Source organism: Peromyscus californicus, unplaced genomic scaffold (genome assembly GCF_007827085.1).
Source record: "Peromyscus californicus insignis strain IS unplaced genomic scaffold, ASM782708v3 Scaffold_11__1_contigs__length_118956290, whole genome shotgun sequence".
Classification (NCBI taxonomy): domain Eukaryota; kingdom Metazoa; phylum Chordata; class Mammalia; order Rodentia; family Cricetidae; genus Peromyscus; species Peromyscus californicus.
This window is the reverse complement of record NW_026294402.1, coordinates 72,679,003-72,696,498: the sequence shown is the minus strand read 5'-3', so window position 1 is coordinate 72,696,498 and position 17,496 is coordinate 72,679,003. Positions and strand designations below refer to the sequence as shown.

Genomic DNA, 17,496 nt, shown 5'->3' with positions numbered 1-17,496 from the left:
CATTTGGCACCCAACATGAGGCTAGGCAGGACTGGAGAAAATTTCCACTACAACTCTGGCTGGCTACTATCTCAACATGGAAACCCATTCCTCCAAAATAGCACCATCAACTGTGATGATATTTTATTTGTGCTTTAATAAAGCTTGCCTGGAGATCAGGGGAAAAGGCCAGCCATTTTAAGTAAACAAGAGGTCAGGCAGCACATGCTCTCAGTCTGATCACTTATCAGGCAGGGTCTTGTGTTCAAGGCCATACTAGGGAACAGAGCCAAGCGTGGTGACACACACCTTTAATCCCAGTACCAACCATAGAGACCTGGAGGTCTGTACAGACAGACAGTGATGAGGAAGTGAGGTAGCTGGGCTAAGAGAGCCAATGAGAGGGCAGAACAGCAAGGCAATAAAGGCGTGGGTAAGACAGGAAGTAGCTCACATTTGGAAGCTGCAGAGTTGGTGAGGTAAGGTTGGCTGGTGGCTTTTCCTATTTCCCTGATCTCTTTAAGGCTTAACCCCTATATTTGGTTCCGTGCTTTTAATTTAATACGACCATTTAAAAATTCGTCTAAAATCAACCCCTTTCAGAGCATTGCTGTCAGAGAATGATGACCTTCCAGCGGTCAGGATAGCTTGAGTGTCTCTGAAGTTTCCAACATCTGAAAGCCAGTGCAGATTCAAGAGTACCCATATGTCAGAGGGCAACAGCATGGGACCAGGCCAAAGGATGGAAGCTGAAGACAAACTCAACAGAGTCTGGTGCTCTAGAGAGTATGACCAGAGGGAGGTGGCAGGGTTCTCACCAGCTCTAGCCCACACTGGAGCCCCAGATCTGTTCTAGCACACACTTCTTGGCCTCCATATGGCTCAGGAAGCAACCCAGGCTATCCCATGGAGAATAGCCACTCCCAGGGCTCTGATATTTCTACCATGGTTAAAATTACTTATGTTCCAGAATTAAAATTTCACTTGAGTTGGCTGAAAAGTTGCTCTGGCCCTGGGGTTAATACGGGGGCCAAAACTATACTTTGATGGAGAAAAGTATCTGGCCCAGTCATGAATTTAATATAATATCTCTCTTTGCATAACACACACACACACACACACACACACACACACACACACACACACACACACACACTACTGAGGGTTTTTTTCCCCACCCTGAACAAAATTAGAAGCATAGTAACATTTGAAAAGTTTGCACCAAATGAGGTGTTTTTTTTTTAATTTTCGTATACCTGTCTACGTTTCTATAAATCATGTTTGCTTTCATCATTCTTTTTAAAGATCCCTATATGACTTAAAACTGTGTCTCAGTCTGACCACTGTGATAGTTATCACAATTCTTTTCCTGTACCAGTCTAGCTACAGCACTGCCAGTGGCCTGGGATGAGGGAATACAAATTAAATAGCATCTAAATTCCTACATCTTATCCTTGAATGTTTGGGTGGTACCTTTATGTGTGTGTGCATGTATGTGCAGGCTGGTGCCTTTGCATGAGTCTGCACAAGCACGTGGAAGCCAGAAGAAAACCTTTGAGTGTTGCTCCTCAGAAATCCTCTGTCCTTTTCCTTGAAACAGCATCTCTCACGGGCCTGGAGCGCTCCAGGTTGTCTGGGTTAGCTAGCTAGAGAGACCCAGGGTTCCTCCTGTCTTCACTCCACAGTGCTAGGATTACAGTTTTGCTTCACTATGCCTGGCTTTTAAAACGTTCTGGGGTTCTGGGGATCAAACTTGGGTCCTCTTATTTGCCAGGCAAGCACTTTGCCAGCTGAGCTCTCTCTCTAGCCCTTGATTGGCATCTTTGGTGGAATTTTCCTTGTGCCTCTTCTCATGATTGCAGGAACTAGTTGCACCAGGATCCCGGGGCATGCCTGCAGACCCTCCAGGAAAACAGTCTGTTTTCCACAACAGGATCAGGACTGGGACTGTGGAGAATTTTAGCCTTCTTCCTTTCAGGGAGGAAACAGCCTGGCGTGGAGGATTCCTCAGTCAAGTTACTATGAACAGGGTGGTGCTTCTCCCAGCTTGTGTTTCCTTCAGGGGCTAAACATGGCTTCACTATGCCTACAGCTGTCCTCAGTGTTGACGCATGGCCAGCGACCGAGTGGCATCACATTTAAGACAGTATGTTAAAGGCATTTTGACCTCAGGTTCTTCCAAGGGAAAAATGACTTGATATTTTTTCATCGTTCAACAGGGTATTTATTTAGTTTCTAGAATGTGACAGCCACTACGAAGATGAGGGGACAAAAGAGATAAAGCTCTTGAAAATTCCAGTCAAAACACGAAGTCACCGTTTGGCTTTCCAGAGGTTTGGTAGCTGTGTGGCATATTCCATAGGGATGATCTGACTTCTAATAACCAATGAAATTTCAGCTATCTCCCCTTCCTGTTTCTGTTAATGCTCATTCTCCATCAATCTGGGCTTTATGGAAAATTTTTGAGATGCTGGAGAGCTGTCTAACAGAGGCATAGAGTGACATAAGTGTGCGAACTGACCGGGGTTGGAGGATTCCTCCGACTGAGTGTGCTTGTAGACCCAGCAGCTGAAATGATACTGGAGGATGGAGTTGAGTACAGAGCAGAGGACTTGGGAGAAGCCATTCAGGGCTTTGTTAGCTGAGAGTGTCTTGAGGTTTTAAAAACAAATTATTTATGCTTTGGAAGATATGATAAGAAGGGTACGGTAGATGGGGCAAGGTCATTTAGAATCATCTTACACATGGCCTGTGATGAAACGAGGAATCTCCACAGCAAGACAGCAGCGAGGAGGAAGGAAGGGCGGGTGTGAAGGAGAACACACAGAACGTGGTAGGGCTTGAGAGAACAGACCAGCACCTTCCTGATGGTGACAAAGAAGTGTGTGGGAGCTTGTTGGTGACATGACTCATTTAAAATGCAGGGCAATGAAGACACTTTAAATTGTGAGTGTGAATGATAGAGGGAGTGCAGTTTGTGCCAGCAAGATCATAATTCTTGTAATTCCTACTAATTAAATAATTATATTCAATTCAGCTGAATACATATTTTTAGTATTCCCACATAGTCAAGAGATTATACAAAGATGAGTACTACTAGCCCGGCATGTCAGCATGATGAAGGAAGTCAGAACAAGCACAAACAGCAGCAGAAAGCGAACTGCAACATTGTAGAACAGCGGAGCAGGAGCCAGCAGGACCTGGAGGAGGAAGGCTTTCTAGTGCTTGAAATTTTTTTTTCCAAGACAGGATTTCTCTGTGTAACAGTTCTAGCTGTCCTGGAACTCTCTTTGTAGACCAGTCTGGCCTTGAACTCACAGAGATTCGCCTGCCTCTGCCTCCCAAGTGCTGGGATTAAAGGCGTGCACCACCAACGACCCGGCATGTTCTAGTGCTTTAGAGGCTTAGAAGTTGCAGTGATCGGAAGAGTGTATGATAGGAAACAAAATTTTCAAGCTGGAAAATGACGTTTTTTCCTCGGACTATTATCCATCTCAACAATCATGCTGAGATGCCAGGCTAGACTTACTCTCTCTGTGTAATTTAGATACATCTAATAAAAGTCAATCTGCTGTGCACCCAAATGTAGCAGTACTTTGAAAATCTCAGTGAATTTCTTCAAAGAGAATGGATGACACAAGATGTATAGGTGAAAATTCAAACCTATAAAGAGTGAAGTGAGAGACTGGCAAAGATATGGTCTGTCAGAACGGATTGTAGACTCTAATTACAGACGCGAGTGGATCACACCCTGGCAGTCTCTTGATTCTATTCCTGGACACTTTGAACTACCACAGCTTAGACTGAATGGATGGGTTAGCTCTGGGAAACGTGGCCAATGAAAGGGACTTCTTTCAACACTTCAGCAGGCTTACATGCAAACAAACCTCCTTTTGGTTTTTCTGCTCTACTCTCCTGAGTTTATTTGATAAGAACATATAAACAATTTTTTGAAAACCATCATTAATAAGTTCTTCCGGTATGTGATACGTGACAGCCAGGTTGTTCCTCAAACTGGCATAGGCGTCTCTGGTAGTTTGTGACTGGTTCAGTTCAACACAGCATAATTTTAATCTTGTGTTGAAAACATCAGCCATTGACTCAAAAAGGAAAATACTCCAGCCTGAATTGTGTCAAAGCTGCTTCCGTTCTTCCTGAAGGCAGGTTTCCATCCAACAGCCTTCTCATCTCATTCCCCTCCATCTTCTTCTTCTTTATTTATTTTTGTCTGTTTGTTCCTGCTTTTTATCTTTTTAAAATGTCATGTTGGTTGCTGTCTTCTAGCTGAGCAACTTTTTATTTGAATCTCTGCCACCATAACTTAGAAATATATTGCCCACACCCTGACTCGTTTTTGTTACAGACAGAACAGTCTGTGTCACCTGAATACCAGGAAGCTAGCTACCAATATCTTATAGCTCATGAGCTGCAGAGTGGTGGAGCAAGGTGCTGTCTGGTTCTCTCTCTCTCTCTCTCTCTCTCTCTCTCTCTCTCTCTCTCTCTCTCTTTCAACTTTTAAAATTAATTTTTAAAGATTTATTATTTTTATGTGTATGAGTGTTCTGCCTCCATATATGTATATGTACCACCTATGTTCCTGGTGTCCTCAGAGGTCAGAAGTATTGAGATCTCCAAGAACTGGAATTACCGATGGTTATGAGCTGTCATGTGGGTGTTGAGAACAGAACCCAGGTCCTCTTCAAGAACAAGCTCCCTTAACTCCTGAGCCATCTCTCCAGCTCCTGTCTGTTCTTTCTTAATTGAACTGACAAGCAAGTAATGCTTCTTATTTGAATGTCTTCTGGCTGTCAAAGGAGAACTTTTACTTAAGAACTTGGATTACGCCGGGCAGTGGTGGCACAGGCCTTTAATCCCAGCACTCGGAAGGCTGAGGCAGGCGGAGGTCAGCCTGGTCTATAAAATGAGTCCCAGGATAGTCAGGGTCTCACAGAGGAACTGTCTTGAAAAACAAAAAACCAAAACAAAATAAAAAGAAAGGAAGAAAAGATTTATTCCTCAGCACAGGTAAGGGAGAACTGGCCCTGTGGCATGGGTGTAGGGGAGCTGGCTCTGCCCCCTCTCCTGAGGTGGGCGGGCCAGTGTCCTGGCCTAACCAGCTCAGCTGCCGCCCCTGGGCCTGGGCCTTGTCCTACCCTAGCATCTACCCCATCTAGGACCTGCTGGAGCTCAGGAACCGACTGGTCCTGCTGAACAATACCAGCAGGATCTCCATGACTCTGGGTGGCTGCAGGACATCCCAGAGGAGTTCCGATGAGGGTTCAGTGATGATGGTGTACCAGAAACCAGAGGTCTGGAACCAGACCAGTGACTCATTGTAATGAACATTTGTCAGTAAAGCTGACGGGACAAAAGGGTACACTGTGTGACACACCACAGCTCCCAATGCCACCAGGACGAAGGAAGAGGTGTGGGAGAGGCGGGAAAGATGGAGTGAAGCAGGTTTATTTTTTTCTTGTTTTTGTTTGTTTGCTTGCTTTTTTAAAATTTTGTTTTAATTTTCTTTTAGGGTGGCTTTATAGGGGTGAGGGGAGAATATAGGGGGACTAGGAGGTGAGTGGAATTGGGGTGCATGATGTGAAATTCCCAAAGAATCAATTAAAAAAAAAGTATGTAAAATAACTTGGGTTTCTGGAACCATCAGTTGAAGCTGATTTTTTTTCCAGCGTATTTTAGAGGGAAACTCCCCCCACCTCTGCCCTAGATAGGCTGCCAAGAGACAAATTCATTCAAGGATTATAATCACATTTCTGTCGGCAGGGAGTGTTGACCTGTGAGGTGGTTTGAAAGAAATGGCCCCAAAGGGAGTGGCACTATAAGGAGGTGTGGCCTTTTGGGAGTAGGTGTGGTCTTGTTGGATGAAGTGTGTCACTCTAGAGGCAGGCTTTGAGGTCTCATATATGCTCAAGCCACGCCCAGAGAGACAGACCACTTCCTGTTGCCTGCAAGTCAAGATGTGGGACACTGGGCTACTTCTCCAGCACTATGTCTGCCTGCATACCACCACCATGTGACACCATGTCAATAATGGACTAGACCTCTGAAAACGTGAGCACCCAATTAAATGTTTTCCTTTATAAGAGTTGCCATCATCATGGTGTTTCATCTCAGCAATAGAAACCCTAACTGAGACACCTTCTTTCCATTGGAAGTTTTTGTTTGTTTGTTTGTTTAGACCTATCTTATTCTTTTCTATCTTATGAAGGTAATATAGTAATACATTTGAAAATATTGATGTTGGAAGAAAATTGCCTTACCACTCATATCACAGCTCACTGGCAACATTTTATTTTATTGCCTTCCTGTTGAACTCTTTTGTTTATGAAGTATAATTTACAAATACACATCTTAGTTATTATTCATACACTTTTAAAATATATACACTCCTAGTGTTTCCCTTTAGTTTTGCTTAGCAAGTTTTGTATATTTAAGTCTGAACAGCAGACACTGTGCACTCTCTACCTTGTAGATGTCTTTGTTTTCTTTGCTGTACATGAACTTGACACAGGATCTTTGCATCTGGTCAGTGTGGGACCTTTGGTCATATCTCATTTATCCTGCAAATTCTCAGGAGGGAGGGGGATGACACCACTTGTCCAATTCTGAACATCTTCCTGAATTTGCTTTCATTTTAAAAGTCTAGTGTATAATTTGCATCCTTTTGCTGTAAGACAGGATGGAACGTAGCAATCACAGTTTGCATCAAGGGCAGTGGGTTTCATAGAACACTGGACCAGACCGCAAGCTATTCCATGAAGCATCCATGTGCAGTGGGCTATCCAGTCCTTACACACACTTTCGAGAAAAATTTATGCGCACTTTGTCAAGAGGTCCTGGCTGTATTTATATAACCTATGGACCTGATGATGCCTTCTCTAGGAATCATGATTGGCAGCAGCTACAGGCCAAGTGTCTTCCAGGAGTTGCTAATTGGGGGAGAAAATAAGCCTCACATAATCTTGTTTCCTCCCTTCTTCTCTCCTTTCCAAAGGTGTAGCTCAGTGCTTCCCTAGCATACCCAAGGCCCTGATACGGATCTCCAGCACTACCAAGACATTTAAATGGCCACTTTAGTGCACCTGGGTCTGCTAACATCAATTTTCTCTCTGTCTCTCTGTCTCTCTCTCTCTGTCTCTCTGTCTCTGTCTTTGTCTCTCTCTCCTCTCTCTCTCTCTCTCTCTCTCTCTCTCTCTCTCTCTCTCTCTCTCTCTCTCTCTCTCTCGGTTTTTTGAGACAGGGTTTCTCTGTATAGTTTTGGTGCCTATCCTGGATCTCACTCTGTAGACCAGGCTAGCCTCAAACTCACAGAGATTCACCTGGCCCTGCCTTGAATTTTCTCATTTTTGTTTCTAGAATTTTTAACTGGGCACTAGATGGATGCTTGTCAGAGTCAGCCAGAGAGAGATATGTAACTCCCAAGCTACATTGATGTCGGTGGAGTTTACTAAGGTGTGTCAATCACTAAGGCAATGACCTGAGAACTCAGAGGGTTCTATTTAGTCTCATCCCTTAAAGAGCAGGCTGGGTGGTGGAAAGGGGCCATTACACCAGCTCTCCATCGTTACCAAACACATCTCCTGTCCAGTCAGCTGCCAGTTGGAGGTATTAGGTATTTAAGTGTTAATTTAAGTAGGAAAGGTCTGTTTAAAGCGGTGGTTCTTGGCCTTCCTAATGCTGGGGCCCTTTAATACAGTTCCTCATGTTACGGTGACCCCCCAACCATGAAATTATATTCGTTGCTACTTCATAACTGTAATTGTGCTGCTGTTAGGGATCGTCATGTAAATGCTTTTGGAGACAGAGGTTTGCCGAGGGGGTTGGGACCCACAGGTGGAGAACAACTGGTTTACACCTCTTAGCTGTTTGCTGTAGTCGTGAGCGGTTAGCTAAAAACACGACAAAAAGCTTCACTCCTGACACAGGAAGATCCTACAAAGCTAAGCGTGGTAAACAGCCGCATTCTCTAACTGTGACTTTTCTATATCTTAACTCTAGAAGTTTCTGAGAGAGAGTGGCAATAGGAAACTGTTAATCAGTCATCACTTCAGTTGATAAATTGATGAGACGTACCCAGCACAGCAATCCTGCAGTGCCCACTTCAGGGTGTTCCCTCAGACTATGTGTATTATCACACCCTTAGTGCGCTTGCTCACCTGATCTACCACACTTAGTGTGCTCTCTCCCTGATCTACCACACTTAGTGTGCTCTCTCCCTGATCTACCACACTTAGTGTGCTCTCTCACCTGATCTACCACACTTAGTGTGTTCTCTCCCTGATCTACCACACTTAGTGTGCTCTCTCCCTGATCTACCACACTTAGTGAGTGTGCTCTCTCCCTGATCTACCACACTTAGTGTGCTCTCTCATCTGATCTACCACACTTAGTGTGCTCTCTCATCTGATCTACCACACTTAGTGAGTGTGCTCTCTCCCTGATCTACCACACTTAGTGTGCTCTCTCCCTGATCTACCACACTTAGTGTACTTATTCACCTGATCTACCACACTTAGTGTGCTCTCTTCCTGATCTACCACACTTAGTGTGCTCTCTCTCTGATCTACCACACTTAGTGTGCTCTCTCCCTGATCTACCACACTTAGTGTGCTCTCTCATCTGATCTTCCACACTTAGTGTGCTCTCTCCCTGATCTTCCACACTTAGTGTGCTCTCTCCCTGATCTACCACACTTAGTGTGCTCTCTCCCTGATCTACCACACTTAGTGTGCTCTCTCCCTGATCTACCACACTTAGTGTGCTCTCTCCCTGATCTACCACACTTAGTGTGCTCTCTCATCTGATCTTCCACACTTAGTGTGCTCTCTCCCTGATCTACCACACTTAGTGTGCTCTCATCTGATCTTCCACACTTAGTGTGCTCTCTCCCTGATCTACCACACTTAGTGTGCTCTCTCATCTGATCTACCACACTTAGTGTGCTCTCTCCCTGATCTACCACACTTAGTGTGCTCTCTCATCTGATCTACCACACTTAGTGAGTGTGCTCTCTCCCTGATCTACCACACTTAGTGTGCTCTCTTATCTGATCTACCACACTTAGTGTGCTCTCTCCCTGATCTACCACACTTAGTGTGCTCTCTCCCTGATCTACCACACTTAGTGTGCTCTCTCATCTGATCTACCACACTTAGTGTGTTCTCTCCCTGATCTACCACACTTAGTGAGTATGCTCTCTCCATCCATCTATATTGCCACCTTATCACAGAGCCAACTTGAACTTGGATATGCTTAGCTAGAAGCATGCAATTTTGACTAAATTTTTTAAAAACAGTATAGGCAAGTCTTACTTTATACTTAGACACTGATCAAAATGCTGGCAGGGAGAATGAAGGATTAACTTAAATTCTCAGTGGTGTTGTAAATACTGGTAATAGAATCCAGCAATGTATTTTTTGTTTGTTTGTTTGTTTCTTTTTGTTGTTGTTTTGAGACAGGGTTTCTCTGTGTAACAGCCTCAGATGGCCTGGAACTTGCTTTGTAGACCGGGCTGCTCTCAAGCTCACAAAGATCCACCTGCCTCTGCCTCTGAAGTGTGGGGATTAAAGGCGTGCGCCACCACTGCCTGGCTCAGCAGTGCATTTTAAGCGCTGAATTCTTTGCAGAAATGCAAAGATTGTTTAAAATGGGGCTTCCAGCACAGAATCACCCAGAGGGGTAGGTTTATTTTGACCAACCTAATAAATGAAGAACACACGTGACAAAATCCAAAAGTCTACCTGGACTCGGGTATGGTGGTTTGCACATAGTGACACCTGGCTCAAAACAAAAACAACAAATGAACCACTTCAAAGGCACAGGCAAAGATGTTCCCAACACGACTCCCAACAGCACAAGAAACAGTCCTAAAAATCTCACAGCAGAACTGCATGAAACACAGGAGCTCTGGACAGCAAAGTAACAGTCACCAGAGCAAAGGAAGGTCTACAGAACAGAAAAATTATTTGCCAGGTACACATGGCATTAATATCCAGGATGTAGCTGGAGTTTTCTCCAGTCCTGCCTGGCCCACGGTCAGGACAAATCTCTCTCACCCACCAGTCCCGCAGCCGCTCAGACCCAACTGAGTAAACACACAGAGACGTTTATTACTTATAAACTGTATGGCTGTGGCAGGCTTCTTGCTATCTAGTTCTTACATCTTAAATTAACCCATTTCTATAAATGTATACCTTGCCACATGGCTCGTGGCTTACCAGTATCTTACATGTTGGTACATGGCAGTGGCTGGCAGCATCTCTTGACTCAGCATTCCTGTTCCCAGAATTCTCCTGTCTGCTTGTCCCGCCTATACTTCCTGCCTGGCTACTGACCAAGCAGTGTTTTATTTATTAACCAATCAGAGCAACACATTTAGCATACAGAACATCCCACAGCACCAGGATCTATAAAGACCTCCAAAAATTAATATTCTAAAACCAAATCATCCAATCAATAAATGGGCTGGTGGACTAAATAGACATTCTCAAAAAGAAAAAAGAGAGAAAAGAAAGAAATACCAATGTCCAATAAATACTTCGGAAGTGTTCAATGTTAGCCACCAGGGACATGTAAATTAAAACTGTTTTGAGACTCCATCTCACCCAAGTCAGGATGCCTATCATCAAGAAAACAAGTCTGGGGAGGGTGTGGGGGAAAGAGAATACTTTATTGACAACTAATGAGAATGCAAACTTCTGTAGGCATTATAGGAATATGTGTGAAATTCTTTACAAAAAACCCCCTGAAAACAGAAGTATCGTATGACTCAACTCTACCAGTCCTGGGTTTATGCTGACAGAACTGTGAGTCAACATACCGCAGAAATACTTGCACACCAGTGTTCATAGAGGCATTGTTCAGGACATAGAGCCAATCTTATGCCCATCAACAGGTGAGTGAAGAAAAAGATGCGGCATATATGCTTAATGGAATTTCAGGCAGCCATAAAAATAAATGAAATCATGACATGTGTAAGAGAACGAATACAACCAGAAATCACTATATTAAGCGAGATAAGCCAGACTCAGAAATACAAATACCTCACTCATGTTTTCTCATGTATGTGGGACCTAAATTTAAAAGTGTGTGAGTGTGTGTGTGTGTGTGTGTGTGTGTGTGTGTGTGTGTGTGTGGTGTGTCTGTCATGTGTGTGTGTCGTGTGTATGTGTGTGTGTGTGTGTCGTGTGTCTGTGTGTGTGTGTGTGTGTGTGTGTGTGTGTGTGTGTGTGTGTGGTGTATAGGTCATGAAAGTAGAAGGGGGATCATGAGAAGTAAGGGAAAAGCAATGGAATACATATAATGGAAGAACAGAAAGGGTTGTTAACGGAGGGAAGGAGAGGCAGGCAAGCAGATGAGGAGAGGGACTCGGGAGGGCGGTGAGCAGGAGGAACCAGTGAGAACAAGGGAAAGGGACCTACGTGTATGAAATGCCGTGATGAAACACTTTACTCTGTATTTCTAAAGTAAATTTTTTTTCCCAAAAAACCTGTGAGGAAGAAAAGTTTCACCTATGACTCTCCAACCAGAGACAACAGGCACTAATACTGTGTGACATTCCCCCCAAAATGACAGAAAGTGGCAGCATGAACAGACACTCGGCATCATTTAATCATAGGGAAATGTAAATGCCTCTTCAAGCTATTGCCTCAAACCTCTTAGGGTGACTGTTTTCACAAACCAAAGTGTTGGCAAAATTGTGGAGAAAAGGGGACAATTATGAAACACAATAGTATTGTTGGGAACATAAAATTATATCAGAGCCATGGAAAATGGTATAAAGTTTCCTTAAAACACTAAAAATCAAATTAGCATCTAATCCAAAAGAATTAGCAATTGGAACCCCCCCCCCAAGAGTTAGAACCCCAAGAGATGTTTGCTCCCATGTTCACAGCAGCATTACGACACTCATCATACCCACCAAGAAGTAAATGGATGAAGGAAATGCACCATGTACGTCTGATGAGTACTATTCAACCTTCCAAAAGAAAGAAATCTGTTTGTTATCTGCGTGGCCCTGGAAACCGTGATGCTTCGTGAAGTAAGTCGGCCACAAAAGCACTAACTGCGCATGCTTCTCATCAAGTGCCTAGAGTAGTCAACTCAGGGAAGCGGGGGTGGGGAGGTGGGGGATGGGTGGGAGGGGGGTGGCTGGGAAAGGAGTGTTGGGCCCTGGTACTCTTGGAAGTGAGACTGACTGCTCTCCCCACCTCTCCCCTCCCCACACCTGACTCCCCTACCCCACCCTACCCCGAGCCTCATAGGCTGTCTTTGGGTGTTGGCTAGAATAAACAGTAAATTCTTTTGGTGATCTTTTGAGTTCTCTGAAGGCAGGCACTATAGGGAGCTGTGTCTTCCTAGGGTGCAGCCTTGAGCTGTTCTGTTGATCGGGTTCCTTCTGTGAAAAGTGGCAGTTTCGATAATTAAGAAGAGGGCCCAGAGGAGCCTATCTGTTGTGGTTTATGATTAGTAACACAGTGATCCTTTTTTTTTTTCCATCATGATGCTCACGTTACCAAAAGGCTAAAACTAAAATAAATGTATATAGAGATAGACTTCAAAACAGTGCATTCCTCACCACATATGTAAAATTAAAAGGAACTGGAGATTGCACAGTATGATCGTCTGCTAGAAATAAGTTTTTTGTAAATTAAGTTATAATTTAAAGAGTGAAATTTACCTCTCTTCTGGGTAGAGTTCAATTAGTTTTAGCAAATGTGTATATCCACGTAGCTGACATCTGGTCAAAGCACAGACAGTGTTTGCAGCCCTCCCTTTCTGATGCTAGCGCCTTCTGGAGCTCCCAGTTCGCTAAAGGAGAAACTGGTACAGGGAGCTGGTGACACTGTATGCAGTCAGACCGACGAACCCAGGGGTTTGCCAAGACTGCGGCCTTCAGAGGAGTGGAGAAGCCTCATCTGCCAGGGACTGGCAATGTGGGTGAAATCAGATGTGGAAAGTCCACTGGACTTCTGATTTGCTATTCTCTCCTTCCAGGTGTCCAGATGTGTGTGTGTGTGACAAGCCCCTGACTGGTCTTATGGCCTGAACCGGTAATCTTCCTGTTTCTACAGCCATGCACCACGCGTCTCTGAAGGCACTCACCTGTGCACTACTCATACCAAACGTGAAACAATGATGACAAGACATCTTTCAAGAAATCCTAGTCCGTGGAGGGCACACTTAAGAATCACCCTGGCAAGAGAACAGTCCGTTTTAAAATTGTTCCCGTTGCTGGTGGTTCTGAACACTAGATAACATTTTCCCCCACGGGATCAAAGGTGCTTAAATATGTGATTGCGAGTAGAAAAGAGAGACAGAAGCAAACACTGGCAGCTTTTCCATTTTGACTTGTGTGTGACTTTAATATTAATGTAAGGATGTAAGCGCTTAACCCAAGTCAAAGTGTGTCAGTGAGCATATTCCATCAGCTTTAACACTATGCAATGATAAATAAAACTTACATAATTCCAGGCAATGGTAGCATTTGGACTTTTCTTTAAAAATATTTTTTTGATTGGGGGCAACAGAATGGTATTTGTAGCATTTTTTTTTTTAAACACACAGTAGATGCCATGTTCTCACTAAGCTGTTCCAAGTGGCCCAGCATGCAAGAACATGTTTTTGGTGTCTGCCTTCCCCGCCGTCCCAGTAAGACAACTATTAACATGTATTAAACTCTATATTTTAAAAGATGTAGGCATCTTTTCATCAACCAGGAAATTTACTCAGGCTCGGTCACTTCTAGAAGCAATTGCTGTTCTGGTTTTATAGTTTTTTTTCTCCCCTGCAGAACTTCACATACATAGAATCACATATTATACACTCTTGCAACTGACTTTCTTCACTGAGTGTAGACTTTGGGGATTCATTCATGTTTCTGCATGTACGAGTGGTTTGTTTCTCTTCATTAGTTAGTTGCATACTACTGTCTGAGTACATCACAGTTTATTTTTCTGCTCTATTGATGGGCACCTGGGTTGTTTCCAGTTTGGGGCTATTATGAATAAAGCTGCTATAAGCTTCCTTACACAAGAGTTTTTGTGGGCGAATGTTTTCATTTATTTTGTATAAACACTAGAATTGGTATTACTGACTCATACGACAGATGTGTGCTTAACTCTTTAAGAAACTGCTAGATTGCCAAAGTTTGCATTCTCACCAGCACAGGTGAAAGTTCTGTCTCCTTTATATTCTTGCTAACATTGGGTGGGTATCAGTCATTTAAACTTTAAACATATGAATGAGTTTCCAGTAGCATATTATTTCAGTTTAATTTGCATTTCTCTTAACAACTAAAGATCTTGGGCTTTTAAAACTTATTGGACATTAATGTACTTTTTGTGAAGTTTCTGTTCATATTTTATTTTTAAAGTTTTGATGAGTGGGACCTCATAAAACTAAAGCACTTCTGTACAGTTAAGGAAACAATCAATTGTAGTTGGAGTTTTCCTGTGTCCACCTGGCTCCCGCAGTCACTCAGACACAAGTAAATACACAGAGACTTATATTACTTATAAACTGTATGGCCATGGCAAGCTTCTTGTGATCTAGTTCTTATATCTTAAATTAACCCATTTCTATTAATCGTTAAGTTGCCATGTGGCTTGTGGCTTACCGGTACTTTACATCTTACTTCTCATGGCAGCAGTGGCTGGCAGCGTCTCCTGACTCAGCCTTCCACTTCCCAGAATTCTCCTCTCTGCTTGTCCCACCTATACTATACTTCCTGCCTGACTACTGGCTGATCATCATTTTATTTATCAATCAATCAGAGCAACACATTCACAGCATACAGAAAGGCATCACCAGCAATCAATTGAGTAAGGAGAGAAGCTTTGCCAGCTATACGTCTGACAGAAGATTAATAGCCACAATATATAAAGAACTCGAAAAACAAAGAATCAAGAAAATAAATGATCTAATGTAAAAAAAAATGGGCTATGGATCTGAACAGGGAGTTCTCCAAAGAAGAAATAAAAATGGCTAAGAAATATCTCAAAAATGTTCACCATCCTTAGCAACTAGGGAAGTGTCAATTAAAACAATTTTGACAACAAATGCTGGTGAGGATGTGGGGAAAGAGAGCCCTCATTCATTTTTGTTGGGAATGCACACTGGTGCAGCCATTCTGGAAATCAGTGTGGAAATTGCTCAAAATGTTAAAAATAAATCTGCCATATGATCCAGCTATGCTTGGACTTGACATCCTATATCAAAAATATGTCTCAGCAATGTTTATTGCTGCTATATTCACAATAGTTAGCTAGCTAGCTAAATGTTCTTCAACAGATTAATGGGGAATGAAAGTATAGTACATATTGCACAATGGGATTCTATTCAGCTATAAAAAATAAAATCACGAAATTTGCAGGTACATGGATGGAAGAAAACACTATACTTGAGTGAGATAACCCAGACCTAGAAAGACAAATTCATGTTCTCTCTATCCATGATTCCTAGCTACAAATCTTCAGATGTGAACATGTAGCCTAAAATAACCAAAGAAACCAGGAACACAGGAAGGTTATCATTGAGGGTGCATGATAGAGGGCATAGAAAGGTAGAGGTGACAGGAAGGGAGAAATGGGGAAAACCATGGGAAGGTCTTTAACTGAGAATGGGGAAGGGTGGTCAATGTAGAGGAAAGGACAGTGGAAGGGAATAAATAACACTAAGGATGTTTGAAAAATCCATAAGGAATCATTTTATATTTACCTAAAATTGCATATAATACGTATAATTGTATGTGTATCCAAACATATATAGTTTAAGTGAAGTTAAGCCAATTGGGGTGATAATGCTTTCTCCAAGATGCATAGACCATCTAACAAAAAACTCAGTGCCAGGCATAAGAAGCCTCCTTTCTAGTTGTTGTTCAGGGGAATCCAAGAGACTCCCAAAATAATATAGGCTCTTGCTGATGCTCTTAGGACAATACAGGCTATTGCTATTGCTCTTGGTCGCCTCCCAGAAGTTGAACTTAAATCCTCATTGTTGAAGACACCACATACTTTGGACATAGGAATTGGAAGAATTGAGCTGGATCTGACCTGAGAGTTTCCTCCCCGAGGACTAGCTTTCATAGTGCCGGAAGATGTTGTACAAGCTGTCAAGGCTGTGTTCATATATTTATGTGTTTGCATATATGTAACAATAATAATCAAAGAAAAAGAGGCCAATGATCTCTCTCTCTCTCTCTCTCTCTCTCTCTCTCTCTCTCTCTCTCTCTCTCTCTCTCTCTCTCTCTATTTGCTATTGCTCCCTGTTGAAATTCCTGGCCACTGCACCCAGCTACATGAGCGCACATGCACAGTTCAGTAGTCAAGTAAGGGGCCTGGCATCCAACATAATCTGCGCACTGTGTGATTGCATAATTTGCATGCAGCGTGATCACACAATCTATGTGCATGCGTGACATAGCTCTGTAAGCCCATATGCGCATGTGCAGGGGAATCCATAAGAAGCGGGACACAGACCCCTTCCCCCTTCTTCTTCTCCTTCTCCTCCCCACCTTCTCTCTCTGCACGTGTCTTCCAGGGGCCTGGTCATGCTCTCTTCTGTCCCTTTCTTCTCCTAATAAAGCTCTGACAGTGAGTTTTGTCGTGCCTTGTGGCCTTTTTCCCACAGTAACAACACCACTTAATGAATAACGCAGCGCTGCCACATTAAAACCAACACTCCCTTGACACACATCCTATCCCTCCAGAATGCTTATTGGTCACACCAGGACAATAATCATTTGGGACGATTGTTTCTCTTATCTCAAGGATTCTCCTTAACAATAGTTTTTCATACTTATAATCAGAATTTTATTTGCTAAGACTGAAGCGCAGTTGGCCATTTTGTGAAACACTCACATCACACATTCCTCTTATCACCTAGAATATTTCATGTAAGAACAATCAAGATCTAGGCCATGTTATTCTATCCAAGTTCCTTGAAGATTCAGCAGAAATTCCGTTCTTTGATTATTTTATTTTAAAAATCAATTGTTTTTATATGTGTGAGTGTTTTGACTGTGTGTATATCTGTGCACCACATGCATGGAGTACCCATAGAGTTCAGATGATGACTTCAGACTCCCTGGGATTGGAGTTCCAGATAGTTGTGAGCCACTGTGTAGGTGCTGGGAACTTGACCCAGGTCTTCTGGAAGAGCAACCAGTGCTTTTAACTGCTGAGCTATCTCTCCAGCCTCTAGCAGATATTTCAAAGAGTAATTTGGATTCTGTTTCAAAGTTAAAATTTGAAATAATCCTGAATATAGATAATGTAATTATATGTAGAGTACCTTGCAGATAGTCTTATAAAATATATGTAGATAAATATTTTAAAACTAAATTGTAAATGTGAACTTCAAAATGAGTAATCTTTGAAACATGGGTTGAGAAAGAACAAGAAAAAAGGAACAGAAAAGAGAAAAAAGTATTTCTAGACAGTAAATAGATCTTTTGGAATGAAAATAACTGTCTGATCCCATCTGATTAGCTTAGGCTCCTTA

The 17,496-nt window shown here is 42.8% G+C and overlaps 1 long non-coding RNA gene across 1 annotated transcript in view; it reads left to right on the top strand.

The window, feature by feature from the left end:
* LOC128095915 (uncharacterized) overlaps positions 1 to 17,496 on the top strand; it is a 28,766-nt gene that overhangs the window by 7,716 nt on the left and 3,554 nt on the right. The window lies entirely within an intron of this gene.